Source organism: Schistocerca nitens, chromosome 1, assembly GCF_023898315.1.
Source record: "Schistocerca nitens isolate TAMUIC-IGC-003100 chromosome 1, iqSchNite1.1, whole genome shotgun sequence".
NCBI lineage: Eukaryota > Metazoa > Arthropoda > Insecta > Orthoptera > Acrididae > Schistocerca > Schistocerca nitens.
In genome coordinates this window covers 502793110-502814982 of record NC_064614.1, presented here as the reverse complement: position 1 = coordinate 502814982, position 21873 = coordinate 502793110, and positions in this window count along the sequence as shown.

The following is a 21873-nucleotide window of genomic DNA, read 5'->3' as shown; positions in this document are numbered from 1 at the left end:
TAAGAAGGTTGGTTTCATTCAGGATTCCAATACACCACATTATTCCCCAAGCTTTTGGCTACAAAATCCTGTTTTTCAACATAATCTCCGCTAAATTCGACAGCCTTACGCTACCTTGCTGGGAGGGTCTTTATCCCCCCCATGTTAGCGTTCTACTGTCCGCCCATATAGCTGAGAGGTAAGCGTGATGGATTGCCGTCCTACGGGCCCGGGTTCGATTCCCGGCTGTCTTGATCGTCATTTCATCCCCATCCGGCGCGCAGGTAGCCCAATCCAATGTGGCGTCGAATGTAATAAGACCTGCACCAAAGCGGCCGGACCTGTCCCACAAGCGACCTCCCGGCCAATGACGCCAAACGTTCATTTCCATTTCCACCACTCTACTAGTCGACGTCGGAGCCACTCATTGTCTTGCTGCATTAATAACCTCTCAATCTTCCACGTACTGCTTACAGCGGGGTATATTCTTCATTGGTACAAGAAGATGGAAGTAAAAGATGGGAGATCTGGACTGTAGAGCTGATGAGGAAGAGCAGTCCAATTAAGTTTTGTGCGAAGGCTTATGTGAGACCTTGTGTTGGCATGGAGAAGGAGAAGGTCGTTTGCAGTTTTGTGGCGACGAACACTCACAGGTCGTTTCTTCAGTTTCCTGACAGTAGCACAATACACTTCAGAGTTGATCGTTGCACCATGGGGGAGGACATGAAACACAATATTTCCATCAGAGTCAAAGACCTACGCCATGACTTTACCGGTTGAGGGTGCGACTCTGAACTTTCTCTTCGGAGGAGGGGTGGTCTGACGCCATTCCATGTATTGCCGTTTTGTTTCCGGTTTGTAGTGAGGAACCCATGTTTCATCACGTGAGACGATATTCGACAAAAGGATGAGCACCATTAGTCCCGTAGCACCCAAACAATTCCGCACAAATGGTCCTCCGTTGCTCTTTGTTGTCTTCTGTTAGGCAGCGGGGAAACCAGCAGGCACAAACCTTTGAGTACTCTAACTGGTGGACGAGTGTATCAGTTCTACCAACAGAGACGTCAATTTGAGCAACGAAATATCTGATTGTGATTCATCGATCACCTCAAATGAGAGTGTCCACACGTTCTAACACTGCTGGAGCCACAGCTGTTCAAAATGGCTCTGAGCGCTATAGGACTTAACATCTGAGGTCAACAGTCCCCTAGAACTTAGAACTACTTAAACCTAACTAACCTAAGGACGACACACGCATCCATGCCCGAGGCAGGATTCGAACCTGCGATCGTAGCTGTCGCGTGGTTCCAGACTGAAGCGCTTAGAGCCGCTCGGCCATTACGGCCGGCGAGCCACAGCTGTGTGAGGCTGGCAGGTACCCAGGAGAACGGTCGGGTTTGCGCGACCCTGCTGCGATGATAACAGATGCTTCTTCCAACGCCTCACCGTACTTTTTGTTAACTGCCACGTCTCTGTAGACATTCTGCGATCATCTGTCAATAACAGTGATGCTCTGGTTTTCCGCCAAAAAACTCAATAATGGCTCTCTGCTTGGAAAGCACTTTCGCCACAGACAATTTTGAAGGCTACTTATAGCACCACCATCTATCGGAACTTCATGAAACTACAGGGATGAAGCGGGACTATTTCACCATGTCCCACAACAAATACCGCATTTTTTTCAACCGAAACTGGCAGAGGAAAAAATTGTGTTGCATTGCTTACTGATCGTGATGACTGGGTGTTGTGTGCTGTCCTTAGGTTAGTTAGGTTTAAGTAGTTCTAAGTTCTAGGGGACTGATGACCATAGATGTTAAGTCCCATAGTGCTCAGAGCCATTTGAACCATTGCTTACTGAATGCCCCAGGTATCTGTCGAAACAGCGGTTCTTACGCCGTGTCACTTGGTTGCTAGTGGTACGCAATTCCCTGTAAACACGTTTCACATTCAGCGTTGACACACTAATAAATTGGGCGACCATATTCACGGTGTGATCATGGGTATGTCTCAGCAGGACAGATTCTTTCTGCCATTCTGACACGTCTCCACGTTTATCCATCTAATCGCTCGGATTCCACACAGCTGACTGCTGTACACATGCCACTTCACTGCACTGACTTTTGTCATCGGTAGAGAGAGCTATTACTGTTTGCTACAACTTCTATAACGTCTATAGCGCTCCAAAGCGAGCATTGTGCTCTTTTAAGGTGCTGACTAATATTTTTTCCGATGGTCTTAGTAAATCGCAAACACAGCGCTATCTCGACAGTAATATTTGGTTTTTTATTAATTCTGTAAAGTATTAAATTGTGTACGTTATACAGTAGTTTTATTATTATTAAGGGAGTATTGTAATGGTTTTGTTTACTTAATAGACTACCCACTTCCCCATGTCAGGGATGAAATCTCGTCCTCTGTAGCGTACCAAGAGGCGGAGAATATATGTTGTGCGTTCCGAGAATAAACCGCTCGGCTGTCTAATGATTGTACAGAAACAAAATAAACGTAAGCGTTCAAATACTGATACAGAACAGAAAAAAATATTTCTTAAACTTTATATGCAAACGTGTACCATAGGCAAGCGAAAAATTTGATATTCTAAGTCTCTAAAATTTATTGACACCCAAAATTATTGAAAATCAAATGAAAATATAAGAAACGAAGAAATAATGGAAAGAATGTATGACGAAATGAATCTATGAATATTTTCCAGAAGGAGGACTAGGTCAATGAGGCATGAGATAATGCATCTGTGAGTTAATTGTGTGGAATGAGATATGTCTCTAGGATAAAAAACTGTATTATTTTATTTCCATTACTGCACAATGATGGTGACAGAAGGAAAGGGGAATCGAGTCGTAGGAACTAGGAGCAGCGCAAAATGTCAGTTATTCAAAAAAAGTGGGAAAAATTCGTCTTAAAACTTTTCAGATAAAGTTTGACGGTTTGTAGTTAACATCAATGATATAATTTACACGGTAATATTTACGTTACTCGTAAGAAATAATAATGACGGTTGTTGGTACTGCTATCTTTGTCCTGTAAAAGACCTTATCAATGGGAAGAGACTTCAGAAGGAAACAATGGTGTAGGGTGAATAGGGGGTAGGAGATGGAAGAGACGGGGGAAGATGTGAACCAAGGCATATTGAGAGAACGACACAGATCCAGGAGAATGAGGGTGACTCTTTTGACTTCGAATGCTGAACGTAAGTTTACGTATTGCATGTTCTGTTACACCACCTCGGATACGCATTTAGTGAGGTAGAACAGAGAGGAAGAAGTTACGAGAAGATGGAAAGAGATAGAGGACGATATATCAGACTAACCAACTCTTATGCCACTAGAGCTCGGTGAAATGTAGCTATCACACACTTGATAGAATCCACTGCAGAAGTGGAGTTTGAGGCATTATTCTGTGTACTCGCTGAATGTTAATCTGCAAGAATGCAGCCAGGGGTAACTTTGCCACCAGTCTTACTTGTAAGTGCAGGTACTAATAACAAATGCAGCACGCTCTCTTTCTTCTTTCACTTTTGTTCTGAATTCGGTTTTAATATTCCTATCAACAGTGTAGAACGATTTTTTTTTCTATTTCACAACATGTTCTGTAACATTATGCTGTTGCGCTTTCCAGTAGCAACTTCACAGATATTTCTCGTAATCTAAAGCACTTTGCACTCACTGGCTGTTTTCAACGAAACAGCATGGGCATATTAACAGAGATCAGTTCGCCCATCCACGTTCACACTGGGACAATTACAGACAGACACACACATACATACACACACACGCACACACACACACACACACACACACACACACACACACACACACACGGAGGCGTCCATTGTGTCCTGCGCCATGGCGTAACGAACCGGCACGAGAAGCAATCTGCGTGTCCGATATATCGACGTCCCTGTGTTTCGTTCCTGTACCAGCAAATGGAAATCATGCGACCAGTCTAGCATGGCTCAAACATTGTAATACCGCCGTAGTGTGCTGCTCCGTATTTTTATTCCTGCTGCCACCTCCTGCGTAGCTCAATTTGCGTTTGCAACGTGGCGACATTACAGAGCTACTCCAGTTTCCATCCCATTACGCCAACCGAACGCGCCTCCGTAAACACCAGAATAAGCAAGCAGCAGGAATCCGGTAACACCGTAGCAGCTTGGAAGGAGGGTTTATAGCCGAAACCGCTGGGTACTAAGACGCTCTGTTACCAAACACGCTCCTCTCAAAACAAACTTCTCATTGCCGAGCAGCAAAAAAGGGAAAAATAAGCTCCCTTCGCTATCGTACTCCAGTACGATTGTAACGATTCTAAAATTCAGCAGAATCAATCAACTGCAAAATTGTTACTAATGTTCGGAGGACACTGTATGCATAATTACATTGCCTTGTCCCTTATATCCAGTCATATTCAGTACACTGGGAATACCTATTTGCAAGAATCCGCCTTCTCTGCAGAGACCACATTTCGGACTGCTCGTAAGAATATCTGTTTTCCTGTGGCAGTTCCCCGCCATTCCTGAGGAAGGAAGCACTTTGGCTTTTTCTCGGCTTCCTCTTTGCCGCTGCAAACGCAGTCTTGTAAGTTAGTGTGTTATATGACCTCTGCTGAGGAAAAGGGCGGAGTACTTTACTTAGTTTGAACAAATTAAGCGCAAGAATTTTACAAATAAGATAAATTTGTAAATGAATTTAATTACTTGTATAAAAGTAAGTGCTCAGAATCTGACAGCGTCCCAAAACCAATAAAATTTCTCTGTCACGGTGTTCTTAATTTGTCTGGCGCTCTGTAGTGTTGGAAAAAATATCAAATTACTTGTTCCTCAAAGCGTGGAGTGAAATCCAGTGGTCGGCAAACTATCAGTATATTTTATAGATTAATAGTTTCTCATTCGGCAACTTAATTATAAATGTTTCTACTACACAGTATTAAAAAGATGAAGATAAAGATAATAAGCATGATATTAAAGTTTCTGTCATATGTGTTTTACAACTTTTAAAGTTGTAAACCAAATTTGTAACACCTGTGGTCTACACTTAGTGTAACTGGCTAACAGTCAAAATATCCTGGCTCCCGAGTTCTATCCCAGCCATAGCTTTAATTCTGAATGAAAATCATCAGCAATGACGTCCGAAGACTTCCAGCGTAACAAGTCATCGTCGTTCTGCCAAATGCCTTGTCAAAGGGGCCGGAAGAGCGGACAAAGGTATGGGGCAGTCTCTTGCCCCAAAAGGAGGACGAACAGGCAATGATCAACTACATGAGGATGAAGAAGGAATTGAAAACCAACGCATCAAAGACACTTCGTGCGTATCCACAAGCTCTGTGGCTTGTAATTAAAAAGGGTTATGATGATGTCTGCGTTGGAAAAGGATTTCGGATTAGTCAGACATTCGGATCTCCAGGAGGAGCTCCCAAAGGAGAGATAACCATGATAAAAAGTCTGGATAACTAACGAGAGGGTAACATTCTACGAATTTGAGTATAGATTGTCAGAAGTATGAATGTGGTGAGAGAGATAGAAAATCTTTTTTAAAAAGAAAGGGACGGTCAGAGGAGAAATAGTGATGATCAGTGAAATGATGTGGAAAGAAAATCAGAGTGTCTAGTCAGACGAATACAGGGAAATACCCACAGCAGCAAGAAATGGTAAGATTCGTCATGAGTAGGAACGGCAGAAAGTGAGATACTGTGAACTGTTCAGTGACAGGGTTGTTCTCAGCTGAACCAACAGAAAAGCAATGACAGTAACAATACTTTTGGTATGTATTTCGACTTCACAAGTAGATAATGAAGAGTAGAAAAGTATTAGGATACTGAACAGATGGTTCAGTGTACAAATGGCAACGATAATCAGGGGCGATCACATATGGTTGACGGATAAACATAGGTGCAAGGAAGGTAGGTGCGAAAAGAATGTGGAACACTGTGGGGAGTCGGTTTAGAGCCCAAGTATAACTGAACTTCGAAAGACATGCCGTCTAATGAGTCAGAAGGGATAGATAATATTCCTTCCGAATTTCTAAAATCCTTTAGGGAAGTGGCAACGAAAGGACTAATTAGTCTTGATCAGGACCATCCGAACACCTTGTGTAATGGGAAATTCACCGCTAGATGTCACAAGAAGCGAACCGGCCAACGTATAAGGTGGCAGGGGGCATTACGATGTCAGTAGAGAAACAGTAACCACAGAATGGATCAGCCAGGGAACGTCACTGATTTCAAACGAGTATTGCTTATTACATGTCACCTGAGTAACAAATCTATCAGGGACATTTAAACCCTTCTAAAGCTGTCCAAGTCGGCTGTTGGTAATGTGATTGTGAAATGAAAAGTGAAGAAACAGCCACAGATAGCCCAAGACGAAACAGAATCACGTACTGACGAACAGGCGGCATCAAGCACTGCAAAGGATGGTTGTAAAACATCACATGAAATCAGCGGAAGGAATCACTCCTGAGTTCTGAAGTACTACCAGCAATCCAACTAGCTCAACAACTGTGCGTAGTTCGTTAACAAGAATAGGGAAAAATGGTGGAACATCTCCTCATAAGCCGCACATTTCTATTGTCAGTGCTAAGCGATGTGTGAAGTGATGCAGAGAGCTGCGCCACTGGACTGTGGATGACTGGAAAAGAGTGATTTGTAGTGATGGATACGCTGTACCCTGTGACAGTCCGATGAAGGGTTTAGGTTTGGAGAATGCCTGGAGAACGTTAGCTGCTATCATGTGTAGTCTCACCACTGACGTAGAGAGGAGGTGGTGTTACAGTATGGTGGTGTTTTTCGTCATTAGGGTGTGGAGGCCGCCTTATTATCTGTAAGTAAAACATTGCGCTGGCTGTTATTATGGGGAGGCTAACCTGTTGACCTGTCCGAATTTTGATTTATGCCCTAAGTGCTGGCTATTGCGAATGGCATTAGTGTTTACGATTGTTGATTTGGTTACACATAAAATAAAGGGAAGCGAAAGGCTAATTATAACTTGCACAGAAACCAGATAGCAGTTATAAGAGTCGAGGACTATCAAAGGGAGGCAGTGGTTGAAAAGGGAGTGAGACAGTTTTTGTCTATCCCCGACGTTATTCAATATGTACACTGAACAAGCAGTAAAGGAAACCAAAGAAAATTTTGTAACATGATTTAAGGTTCAGGGTGAAAAAATAAAAGCTTTGAAGTTTGCCGATGGCACTGTGATTGTGTCAGAGACAGCAAAGGACTTAGAAGAGTAGTTGAACGGAATGAACAATGTGTTAAAAGAAGGGCATTCGATAAACATCAACAAAAGCAAAACAAATATTACGGAATGTAGTGGAATTAAATCAGGTGATGATAAGGAAACCAAATTAGGAATCGTGACGCTTGAAGTAGTACATGAGTTTGCTATTTGGGGGGCAAAAGAACTGATGATGCCAAAGTAGAGAGTAAGAAAAGCATTTCCGAAGAAGAGAAATTTGTTAACATCAGATATAGACGTAAGTGTTAGAAAGTCTTTTCTTGATGTGTTTGTCTGGGGCGTAGCCATGTATGGAAGTGAAACGTGGACGATAACAGTTTAGATAAAAATAAAATAAAAGCTTTTGAAATGTGCTACTACAGTAAAATATGAAAATTAGGTGGGTCGATGACGTAACTAATGAGGACTTACTTAATAGAATAAGGGAGACAAATTTGTGGCACAACTTGACAAGAAGAAGGGGTCGATTGATAGGACACATTCTGAGACATTAGGGGATCGCCAGTTTATGTATGTATGTGTGTGTGTGTGGGGGGGGGGAGGGGGTAAAAATCGTAGAGGGAGACGCAGAGATGAATGCAGAAAGGAGATTCAGAAAGATGTAGGTTGCAGTAGTTATTCGGAGATGAAGAGGCTCGCACAGGATAGAGTAGCAGGGAGAGCTGCATCAAACCAGGTCACCACAGCAACAATGAAGCGCCAGCTTTCTCGTTCCTTATGTAAGCTACAAGTAACGTGGCCATTGAGTGAGTTCTATAGTTCTATGCTAAGATTAATAATTATCAGTGTAAGATGTAATTAGTGGATAGGGCTAGCACCTGATCACTAATTAAGGAATTTGAGGCGTTTTCGCCTTAGGCTAGGCACGTTACTACCTCTTAAGTTATTATTAATACCAAGGCTAGTACCAAAAACCTAGAGCTACCTAGCATTAAGTTATTTGTAAGGCGCGGTATCTCGTATAAGTAGTGCTTTTACGATGTAGCCACATTGGTAAATGTGATAGCTAGACACTGGGCGTCTTTTGAGTGGTTGGTATAATTCGTTCCCTATTTATGTGTGCGGTCACGAGTGTGCTACGTCGTGGTGATAACCTGTATCTGTCTTTGTGGCCAATGGTGGTCAACTGGGGCCGAACGGCACACTAACCCTGGGTTCGGTGTGGTGCGGCATGGGAGGGGGGGGGTGCGGCATGCGGGGGGGGGGGGGGGGGGGGGTTGTGATGCAGTGGCCTGTCGTGGGGTTGTGAACCACTGAGGGCTACGGCGGGACGAAGCCTCTCCGTCGTTTCTAGGTCCCCGGTTCAATACACAATACACAAAGGCGACATTTCGCTATACCACAACTGGCCACCTCCGAACAACCCCTTCTGCGTGGGTGGGGTCAACTTCATGTTTTCTAATTGGATTCTCCCATTCTATTGTATATTCGGAGTCTACGCCAGACAATACGAACGGTTTTTAAACCAATGTTTTCCATTAATGATAGACAAATATCAAGTGTGCCTTTTTTGCGATTAAAAACCGACGCTTCTACAGTTGCTTCTACAGTTCATTTAAAATGTAAATGTAAACCATTGAGCATTTGTTGTGAAAGGCAAAGGGACTCACCGACATTAATAATTCCGATGGGAACAGGAGACTTATTACATTCACAACGTTGTTCCTGGATCACGCTAAATGTTGTCTCAAACAAGATATAGAAATGGCTAACTTTATTGTACAACAAAAACACATTTTCAACACTAAAGACAATTTCGAAGGTAAATATCGACCGTTAGAACACAAAGGTTTACAAATGTTTTTTATTCCAGTCTCTGATCGCAATATCAATTCTTTAGACGATGACCGGTTTCAGTCCGTAATGACCATCCTCAGATCTTTTTTACACCGTGTCCTAAAGTGGTAAGGCCATAATGGCATCGCCAAAACATATAAATATAATCAGCACAGCATCGTCATATGGTTCTAAAATAAGGTGTAGAATAGGCCACATCGTCCACACAGCGATTATTGCAACTGCTTGGAGTAGCCAGTTGCAATAATCGCTGTGTGGACGATGTGGCCTATTCTACACCTTATTTTAGAACCATATGATGATGCTGTGCTGATTATATTTATATGTTTTGGCGATGCCATTATGGCCTTACCACTTTAGGACACGGTGTAAAAAAGATCTGAGGATGGTCATTACGGATTGAAACCGGTCATCGTCTAAAGAATTGATATTGTGATCAGACTGGAATAAAAAACATTTGACAGTATTGGGTCACTGTTTGTATACGAGACTATGTCGCAGCTGGTGAAACAAAGGTTTACAACTACATCGTAGCCGAAGAGGGTAGTTGCGCGGTCTGAAGGCGCCTTGCCATGGGTCGCGCAGCTCCCCCCCGTCGGAGGTTCGAGTCCTACCACGGGCATGGGTGTGTGTGTATTGTCCTTAGCGTATGTTATTTTAAGTTGGATTAAGTAATGCGTAAGCCGAGGGACCAATGACCTTGCCACAAATTTCCAATTGACATCGCAAATGAATGTATAATGAAATGCTTAGGTTCTTAATTGCAAAAACAGGTACACTTGCTATTTGTCGATTACAGCGCTATCTACCACGAACGGGAAACGACGTCCACTATACTAATGTTAACTTTGACCTACAACATTTTTATTCGTACCAAGAAACCATTTCGAGATACTGAGTTGTCTCATGTCAAGACCAATACCAGTCTAGAATAGAACACCGACAAAGTTTATGGACAAGTTACTTACGCAGGAATCACTAAAAAATGTCTAGGAGACATGGGCTCTAAAATGCATACGTTAAGAGTCATGACAACTTGTTAATCTTCGATATTCGCTAGTTTGAAACACATCTCTTCTGCTGAAGAAGTGCTGACAGTTCTTAAGGTATGCATTTTAGGTGCCACCTTTACCAGATATTTTTCTCTTGTTTTGCTCCATACTACTTACTCCCAAAATACGACAAGCAAAGAGCTTTCTGTAAAAGAGACGTATTTCATAGTATAGAAGATGAAGAAGTGCTCATATCTCTCAAGGTATGCGCTTCAGAGCCCTTGTTTACGTGACTTTTTTTCTTGTTTTGGTGTGAGGAACCTGACCCTAAAGTTTGTCGACCTTTTTTGGGACATCTTGTATATATAATCTTTTAAGTCGTTATATATTATTAATTTGTTTTGCTTGTCAGTTTTGAGGCAGTTAAAATCGTTTGGAGATCTTCTTATTACGTGCCTTCAAGCCATAGAATTCTTTTAAATTACGGAAACATTTTCGTTGTAATGTAATAAATTTTTTTTAGAGTCCAAAAATTCAGACTTAAATATCTCAATCTTCTGAAGTTTCATAATTGTAATACTGAGCTCTTTTAAGATGAGGAGAGAATCGTAGCTAAATATCCGAGAGTTTGTAAATCACAACGCCTTTGGTAGACGACTTTAGCTTGCCTGCGGCCTTCTGTGTCAGGCGCCAGAAAATAAACTGTTGTCGGCGGTGCCAGTTAAGGGCCCGTGACGTGAGCGGATCTCTCCTTCAGAATACACTGCTGCTCGTTGTTGCGCGGGTCTATTACAACTGGCTTCATATGGTGCAGTCACGCCTAAAAGAGAATCCAAATGATTTTAACAGGTTATGGAAAAAATGTAGATGGATAAGCCCACAGTTGGTTATTACTCTGAAGGCGACCAACTCTACCCGAACATGTACACGACATCCTCTTGCGGAGGGTGAAAAAATAGACGTAGTAAACATGCTCTCCACTGCGATTGTATTCACAGATTTTCACGACACTCTTGGGAATGTGAAGATGCAGCTCAAAGTCAAGAAACAGTCGCACACTAACACGTACCGATAAATACAGTGACGGAAATAGAAACTATTGCTCCATAAAGCATCACTCTGATATCTACAAAAATATGTGAAGACGTTCATCATATAACCTACATTAAACTATTCGTGGTGGTTCATCATATAACTTGTATTAACTCTTTCGTGATTGATGGGATACGTAAGTCTCACTAAAGTAACACGCAATTTTTATTTTTCAGGCATCTGTATCCTGTATCTGTCTAGTACTAGCATGTAGAGTGATGCTTTCGGAACCTGGAGAAAAATACTACTAACTATGGGGTGGGTGTATACAAGGCTGTGAGCGATCAAATGGGGCGGCCTGTGTTTATACACACATCCAAAAAAAAAAAAAAATTCATCACCTCGGTTCGGAGAGTTCTGGAACCTGTACAGAAAATTGGAATAGTGATCAACATAAACATCATTTCCGCCCTTTTTATTCCTCATGAAAACCACACATTGCATGTTGTACCACCATACAGCGGCACCTTGAGAGGTGGTGGTCCAGATTGTTGAACACATCGGTACCTCTAACACCCAGTAGCACGTCCTCTTGCACTGATGCATGCCTGTATTCGTCGTGGCATACTATCCACAAGTTCATCAAGGCACTGTTGGTCCAGATTGTCCCAATCCTCAACGGCGATTCGGCGTAGATCCCTCAGAGTGGTTGGTGGGTCACGTCGTGAATAAACAGCCCTTTTCAATCTATCCCAGGCATGTTCGGTAGGGTTCATGTCTGGAGAACATGCTGGCCACTCTAGTCAATCGATGTCGTTATCCTGAATGAAGTCATTCACAAGATATGCACGATGGTGGCGCGAAGTGTCCTCCATGAAGACGAATGCCTCGCCAGTATGCTGCCGATATGGTTGGACTATCGGTCGGAGGAGGGCATTAACGTATCGTACAGCCGTTACGGCGCCTTGCATGACCACCAGCAACGTACGTCGGCCCCACATAATGCCACCCCAAAACAGTAGAGAACCGGCACTCGCTGGACAGAGTGTCTAAGGCATACAGCCTGATCCGGTTGCCTCCAAACACCTCTCCGACGATTGTCTGGTTGAAGGCATATGCGGCACTCATCGTGAAGAGAACGTGATGCCAATCCTGAGCGGTCCATTCGGCATGTTATTCGGCCCATCTGTACCGCGCTGCATGGTGTCGTGGTTGCAAAGATGGACCTCGCCATAGACGTCGGGAGTGAAGTTGCGCATTATGTAGCCTATTGCGCACAGTTTGAGTCGTAACATGACGTCCTGTGGCTGCACGAAAAGTATTATTCGACATTGTGGCGTTGCTGTCAGGCTTCCTTCGAGCCATATTCCGTAGGTAGCGGTCATCCACTGCGGTAGTAGCCCTCGGACGGCCTGAGCGAGGCACGTCATCGACAATTCCCGTCTCTTTCTTTATCTCCTCCATGTCCGAACAACATCGCTTTGGTTCACTCTGAGACGCCTGGACACTTCCCTTGTTGAGAGCGCTTCCTGGCACAAAGTAACATTACGGACGTGATCGAACCGCGGTATTGACCGTCTAGGCATGGTTGAACTACAGACAACACGAGTCGTGTACCTCCTTCCTGGTGGAATGACTGGAACTGATTGGGTGTCGGACCACTCCGTCTCATAGACGCTGCTCATGTATGGTTGTTTACATCTTTGGGCAGGTTTAGTGACATCTCTGAACAAAGGGACTGTGTCAACGTCTATCTTCAGGTGCTCTGGGAACTGGGGTGATGCAGAACTTTTTTGATGTTTGTAGTTGACACAGTGCACCTGTTTCAAGAAAATCAGATCGAATCACCCTCTACTGTAGCTGATTGTAGTTGCTTATACATTATAGACATCGTTTTGATACGTTACTACAAACCTCACTAAATCTGCTGGATTGTACATAATTTATATGTAGTGAGACGTATATACCCCAGAAAACTTCATAGAATATAGAAAATATTGGTGTGTGGTATGTCAAAGACATTTTCAAACGCCGTGTTGAAATCTTGTGAATGATATTTCACGTTTTTCGTTGTCAGGCTGATTTCTTACATTTTTCTCCGAAATTGTCGTCCTGATGAATCCATTCTAAAATTAACAATTTTACTCTGAAAATCCTAGGTTGACATGAAAACATGGATCTAGCAAGGTTCTTGGGACACTTGTGTCCCACCCCACCGATTTCAAATTGGTAAGCTCAGAAGTTACTTGGTAGTGAAAGTGTACTATGTATCATAAAGGAAGACAGCTTCCGATCCTTTATTTTTGAGATGCAACAAAAAAATAAACTTTAACCATGAAAGGATTAAATGACTAAACTTTCATTCCGTATATCATCTTTAATGTGACAAGTGACCCCCACCGACGACGAATACACTCTTTTATTCGGTGTGGCATGGAAGCATGAATCTCCGAAAGTAATCTTGAGTAATTTTTTGTTAGACCCGAAACAAATACATAGATATTGCCGATCGGAGGCTGGGATGAAAGTATACATCTTCCATTCAGATCCCAAACATACTTTACGGGTGCGAAATCAGAGGACTTTGCAGGCAAGCCAAGATCCGTACATTCCTCAAAGAGTTTTCGGGGAGACCTACAGTGTAGGGCGTTGCATTATCCCATTGGAATATGCCATTTGGTACACTGGTCACCAAAGGTAAGACAGGGGGGTTCAAAATTCTTGCCTCATACTGAAGAGTATTCAGCCTGCCTTCAACAGTAACCACATCAGTTCTGTCAGGTCCCCAGACCAGGATTTGGAGAGACACACTGAGGTGACAGTCATGGGATAGCTATATGCCCAGTTGCCCAGTTGAGTTGGGGCAGCCTCATGTACACAAGGTATTGGCAGAGCTGTCGTCTGTACTCAGATGATTCATGTGAGAAGGTGTCCAATGTGATTATGGCCGCAAGACGAGAACTAACAGATTTTGAATGGAGAATGGTAATTGGAACTAGACGCATAGGACATTCCATTTCGGAAATCGTTAGAGAATTCAGTATTCCGATATTCAAAATGTCAAGTGAGTGCCAAAAATACCAAATTTCAGGCATTACCCCTCACCATGGACAACGCAGTGGCCGAAGTCCTTCACTTAAAGGCCGAGAGCAGCGGCATCTACTTAGAGTTGTCACTGCTAACAGAAAAGTAACACTGCGTGAAATAACCGCAGAAACCAATGTGGGACGTACGACGAACGAATCAGTTAGGACGGTGTGGCGAAATTTTGCGTTAATGAACTATGGCAGCCGACGGCCGATGCGTACCCCTTAGCTAACAGTACGACATTGCCTGCAGCGCCTCTTCTGGGCTCGTAACCAAACAGGTGCACCCTAGACGACTGGAAAACCATGGCCTGGTCAAATGAGACCAGATTTTAGTTGGTAAGAGCTGATGGTAGGGTTTGAGTGTGGTGCAGACCTCACAAAGGCATGGACTTATTTTGGCAACAAGTCACAGTACAAGCTTGTGGTGACCCCATAATGGTGTGGGCTGTGTTTAAAGGAATGGACTGGTTCCTCTGGGCCAAGTGAACCCATCATTGATAGGATATGGGTATTTTCAGATACCTGGAGACCATTTTTAGCCATTCAGGGACTTCATGGTCCCAAATAACGAAGGAATTTTTATGGATGAAAATGCTCCGTGTCACGGGCCGTATTTGTTCGCAGTTGGTTTGAAGAATATTTTGGACAATTCCAGCGAATGATTTGGCACCCAGATCGCCTGACATGAGTCCCATCGAACAATTATGTAACTAAATCGAGAGGTCATTCCGAACACAAAATACTGTGCCAGCAATACTTTCACCATTATGGATGGCTGTAGAGACAGCATACTCGATATTTCTGCAAGTGACTTCCAAGGACTTGTTGAGCCCATGTCATATGGCGTTGGTGCACTATGTTGGGCAAAGGAGGCCCGAAACGATATTATGAGGTCTCCAATGACTTTTATCACCTTAGTGTACGTATCTCTGGACTCAGTGCTTACAGTGATCTTTCGCCACTTCGTCTAAGGACATTGATCTGACATTAGTCTGACCGCCACAAACAGAAAAGTGACGCATCACTGAAGACCACTGAATGCCACTTGGTGTCCCAGTTCACTCTCGTTCTACCTAATACAAGTCTCCATTATGTGTGACATGGTGTCAGTGGCAAACAATGCATATAAGTTTAAGATCTCAACCCCACTTTCAGAAATGTGTTCATGACGGTTCGTGGTGACATTCTGCCTGTAACGCCTTTCCGGATTTCTGCTATGGTCAGCCACCTATTCTCTTCACCAGGTGAAGTACCATGACATATTCTCGTGGAATATTGCTTCAGACGGGTCCCCTATGTCCTCTTCTTGCCAAGCTGTTTTTTTTAATCTATCTCGTTACCACTCATTCTGCAGTCAGTGCATTACAGCCAACTGTGTAAGTGATCTGGCCTCTGTATGCTCTCACGTCCCATGGAAGAGTATGTCCCCTGGGCATGCCGTGTTCTGATCTCCACCTAAAAAGTTCGTGTAACATTAGACACACCCAGTAGCCGTCATGTTCTCACATCATTCCCCATCTGTAGAAAAGGCTTTTCTCTGTACTAAAAATACTGAAACTAGGCTTACATCAAGATGAAATTGTAATCAACATACCCTAAACCTTAACTCTCGATGTGACGTTTGGGTGTAACTTATACTACAAGGTGTGGTCTCTAGGACCCCTATATTTAAACCAAGATCTGAAATTTTTAATGTAAGTTACATAACATTTATTTTAAAACAATGTTGTTAAAATACTTTTTATTGATTTTGTTGTACTAAATAACACCTGCAGTATTTTACTTTTTATCACACAAAATCTCATACATCAGTGCTTTTTATTTTTTAATAGTGCACATAGACAAACTACTAGAGAACTGAATTACATTCTAAAAAATTATAGTATCTCTATAGCAAGTAAACTCCAGGTTTCAAACTTGCACATAACAATCGAGCTCGATAGGTACAAAAAAAATCTGTAAAATTGACATTCAATGCTGGGATCTGCATTTCTCTGTATCAGCGCTCACAACACATTTGATTTTAAATAACACTTCCAGGATTTTTTTGAAGAAACAGATAGGTCCCCATCACAATTGTCCTGAAGTTTTTCCTCAGAATGATGAACTGTGATCACTGGCTATGGTAAAATCGTCGTCTTTTTTGTCTATTTCTTGATCTATATCACTGTCATCTTTCTCTATCCGATGACTAAAAATTTCAGCAGACGTAGCATCGTTAAATCTGACATGTTCGTGCGAACGCAGTTTGTACTGTACTACAGAAAACAGGTACATAGTTCACGATTCGCGATCTAGGAGACTCCACACACATGTCAGTGACACGCATGTGTCAACAACGAACAAAGAAGGCCATAAAGCAAACAATAATAAAACACTGTAGGGTCGGCGATTTAAGGAGAGTAGTGTGGGTATAGAAGCAATCCATCAGAACTGACATTCGAGAACGAGTTAGCAAGTTTTCGCTCAATCTCAGAGACTGCCCCTCGTGAGTTAAGGGCTAGAGCCATGGCACTACTACAGAATCAGTTTTTTATTGTAAGCTCAAGGTCTAACACTTCCCTTTTCCGTCAGTATACTTCTTCAGTAAAGCGAGCAGCATGTATTGTTTTAGTCTATGTTATTTATTAATATTACGTACCAAGATCCATACATCATAAATTCTAAAATGAAAAGAAGTTCTCGCACAGATCATACTATCACATTTAGGAGGTGAAGTCAAATATTACACAAACTTCACATAGATTATTAAGTATTGGCGACCAACTTATTCCAGTCGGTCAATAAATTTCGTGACACAGATAATTAATATATTCAAAATTATTACATCAATTAGCTACGTCAAGAAATTTTCTGATGGAATGGAAGAAGATCATTGGCAATAAATCCTTCATATTCCTCTTAAATTTTACTTTGTTGCTACCAATACTATCAAATTATTGAAGATGTGTGCTTCTGAATAATGGATGTGTTTCCAGAAAAAGAAAGTGGCTGCGAGTCTATACTAAGTCGTTCTAGTGCTTAGCACTATTTTGTCAGTTAAGCTGTTGGTTGAGAAAACGGTTTACTTTGAACGACAATCGTCGTTACTAGTAAATGAAGTAAAAGACCATAATTAACGTACACAACTCTTCACACAGGCTTCGTATTCTACAAATATTGGACTAGCGACATGATGACCAATCAAAAGAGTTCTCAGAGTACATTTGAGAAAATATACTGAGATATTTGCTTAGATACGTGTCGTAATAATCTTCCCTGTGTAATCAAACCCACTGATGCCACGTGTGACCGATACGCGTTCGTATTTTAAAAGTCCGAATCGCGTGTAATCGAAACTTTTTTGACGTTATGTAGCATGGAACGGAATGCTTTTTAACTATCAACGTGGCAACATTTAACTTTATGACCCGCTAATATTGCTTAAAATGGGAGTAATAAGCCGCAGAATAAGTTCTGTATTTTCCCAGAAGTGAAAAACGGCGTTGGCCACACTACGGAAAGTGAATCCGGTTAGTGGTCGGATTTACGGCAGCCCGCGCGTTTACTGTACCTGCCGCGACTGCCTTATAAAGAATAACCTTCGTCCCTCCCGCACTCACTACGCGTCGCTTCTCAGAAAAATAAGCTTTCAGTTCGCCCAATATAGCATTTTCATTAAAACTGCACACATTACACTTTTTTTACTAACATTAACAACACTCTCTAACACAAATTTTGACATGTGTTACCTTAACAGAGTATTATTATTAGCATGGCTCCTGTTTGTGATTTAAACCTCTCCAAAGTGAGGTGTGGGTAGTGGGGTTCGATTTTGGACATACAACACTTTATATGGCCTATGAGGATTTGGTTTTATCATCACCCTTGCAGCAAACAGCTTGCAGCTATGTAGCCTTAACTTAGGGCAGATTCAGTCGAAGAAAGCTATATCTAAGAAGACAGTCTTGGTCGCCAGCTCTGAAGGAGTAATTTCAATACTTTTTTTCAGTTTATATTTCTTAAAATATGCCAGAAATAAAATTGACTTTTTGGCAACAATTTTACTCGGAAACAAGGTAGAGTCAGCGTGAGATATTCTTATGTGGCTTAATGCCTACTATCTTTACTTTCAATAATTATGTAAAGTTAATAGTCTGATCATGCACATTTAAAACCAAGAAATCTAGTAAAACTGAACTTTACAATGACATAGGAAAGCTAATGCACTTCTTGTCTCTTCAGTATGGAAGTAAACAAGTATTCTTGGAAGTTACTTTTGTATGAGACTGCAAGATTGTCATATCACCAAAATTAATTATCTATGATGTGTTATCTACATAGAATAACACAAAATTTATATTTGACAAAATTCCAGAGAACTCTTAATCGGTATATCACTTTGCGACAATGATTCTAACAAATACTTTTAACAAAACTATATCAGAACTTTGGAAAACTGTGGGGATGATTGTAACATTCCCAAACGTTGCTAACAACCGTTAGAACGAAAATGGCTTGCCATATCGATGTTAAAGTTGTTGCTTGCTCTATGAAAATTTGGATAGGCTCTTGTGCGGTAACCATGTTAACTTGTGTCATTGGCTCCATATTCCATGATATAAAACCAGTCGGATATTCTTGCTTTCCGACGCAAAACAAACTCGAAACGGCTTCAGGAACTATAAGCCACTGCCACACCAAATATCAAATACTTTCAGACCAAATTTTACTGTTTAATGCTCACATTGACAGACATAGCAGCCACGATAGGAACACAGCCAGGGATCGACTGCAGTTTCCTCTGGTTTTCCGTTCTCGTCGTCCCTTGCGGTGCTCTCACCAAGGTCATCCAGAAGACTGGCTGCCAGAAACCTAAAGTGGATTCCCTACCTTTTCGATTCCATTATATTTAAATGAATTACTTGTTCTAAAAACCTTAGAATGTTATGATCTGTACATTTATAACTTATATTCATTCCTATATTTTATCTTTCATGAAATTATTAATGTTTCACAAAATACTCTCTTCTTCCAGCGAACATTTATCACAGACATTATTACACTTGTGCTTATTGACAAAGTTATAGAGGTTCCCTTAACTCTAACCTTTTGTATGAAATCGATCATTTTACCCAGTCAATCTTTGCTCGATACTGTTTAAATAAATACAAAAATTTTAGACATTACGATTTGAATTTAAATGTATCATCACCCGTGGAGGTTTCATGTATTTTCTACTTTTGTAAAATTATTGATCTTTTAACAACTTAATACAACATATTAGTGTTCCACAATAATTATTGTGGAACACTAATACGTCTTATTCAAGTTATTAATAAGTCTGTGTTCCTCCAAGAGCCGACGGAATAGTCCAAAAATATTATTGATTTCTGTTCTCTAATCTCGGCTCCAAAGGGGACCAGCTTCACTGAATCGGATTATGTTTGCCTGTAGCACCCAACTATTAATTGAAATCTTGCTTATTGTCAATACGTTAGGTTCATTGCTATCTATAAATTAGTTTTAGCTGCATATTTCCGATTACGAAACAATGTTTTACTCGCATTTATGATACCTGAAAATGATAGCGATTTTCTCAATTTTAAGACCACAAAAACAAAACTAAATGTTAAGAAATGTCGTAGCCGATGTCTTGAAATTACACTTTGTTTCATTTCGTAGAAAAGTAAAATTCTGGATCTTCAGAAGTAGACAAAATTACATTTTCCAGAAGAGTATGGAAGGCAATGATGATACGGGTATGTAGTCTCTCGTTGTTTGGGCAAGGAGATGAAATTCCAGGAAATTAATGTACAGTTGTAACTACGGGTAAGAATGATGTGTCGGCAGCTGGGCCAACACCTTGTAGATAGAGGTGGCTTAAAAGGCACGCGAGACTAACGCAGACGGGCGTGAAGTACTGGAACAAGATACGTAATTAATGCTATGAAGAAAAGTACGTAGCTGGTATAATACTTATCTTTAATATTCATTGTGGTACATCGCACAAAGGAGACTTTAATTACAATCACTGTAAGGCGAATGGCGCCTTGCTAGTTCGTAGCCATTAACTTAGCTGAAGGCTATTCTGTCTCTCGGCTAATGAGAGAGAAAGGCTTCGTACGTCTAGTCGCTAGCTCTGTCGTCCGTACAACTGGGGTGAGTTCGAGTCAGTCTCTCGAGACCTGCCTTGTGGTGGCGCTAGGTTTGCGATCACACAGTGGCGACACGCGGGTCCGACATGTACTACAGGACCGCGGCTGATTTAAGCTACCACCTAGCACGTGTGGTGTCTGGCTGTGACACCACATTCCTCCCCCGCAAATCGGCGAACGGTCGTGAGATAAGGCTTCCGCCCGCCGTGGGGAGGACCCCATGTTGACGTATGCGATGAGGTGGGGAGCCTAACAACAGGCAAGGCTGTGCCACCCGCACCCGGCCATTTGGTCCGAGGGGAGCTAGGAAACACCTGAAAACCTAGTCCAGGGTGCACGTCAACATGCGGTGTATGCGCCCGTAAAGAGACAGGAGGGGCCGAAGGGTCGACCTCCATGTGGTCGGAGAATCCGACGCGCGATGACGACACCTGGTCCGGAGCGGGCAAGAGTTCCATGGCGGAGGACAGCTGGTCACGGGAAGCGATCGGCGGCGCGTGACCCAGGGAGGCGCGTGGCGGCTGCAGCGAAGCGTCCACTGCGGGCGGCGCCGGAGGCGGCTGCAGCGGCGGCGCGACGCCATGAGGCAAAATGGAAGGCAGCGTCGGTAACACCTGGGGATGAGGCGAGCCAGTAGATGGGTCCCCAGGGTGCTGACCTGACAGCTCCGTCGCTGAAAGCAGACGGGGAGCGGCAGAACCCGGGCGACGACAGAGGCGCAGCTGATTGAGATGCCGACGCACCTCACCAGAGGCCCCCAAAACCAAATACATCGCGCGGCCGAGGCAGCGAAGAATGCGCCCTGCGAGCCAACGCCGTGAACCGCGATAGGTGCGATAGAAGACAACGTCGCCAGGAGCAAAAGCAGGAGTCTGCCGCTGCACAGGAACCTGATGCGGCGGATGCAGCAAAGACATCAAGGTTCGATGAGAACGACCATGGAGCAACTCAGCCGGCGAGCGACCATCGCGGGGCTGAGAGCGATACGAGGACAAAAAGAGCAATAATGCGTCCTCCCGAGAATGCGACTCTTTCAATTTCAACATCTGTGACTTGAAAGTCCGGACCAAACGTTCCGCGGCACCGTTTGACTGAGGCGAAAACGGCGCGGACGTCAGATGTTGAATACCATTGGCCTTGCAGAAGGACTGAAATTCTGCGGACATGAATTGTGGGCCATTGTCGGAAACAATAGTCTGCGGAAGACCTTCAATGCAAAAGATAGCAGACAAGGCTTGGATTGTGGCAGAAGACGTCGTGGAAGACATCCGGACAACAAAAGGAAAATTACTGAAAGCATTGACCACAACCAACCAACGAGCATTCCAGAATGGACCAGCAAAATCGATGTGCAAGCGTTGCCAAGGGGAAGTGGCTTTCGGCCATGCAAAGAATTTCCGCAGCGGTGCGGATTGTTGTTCGGCACACGCCACGCAAGAGGAGCACATATTCGTAATCGCAGCATCGATTCCGAACCAAGTACAGTGCTGACGAGCAAGTTGTTTCGTACGCACTATACCCCAATGTCCGTGGTGAAGAAGCCGTAAGACAGAGGACTGTAACGAACGTGGGACCACGACTCGGGACTGATCATTATC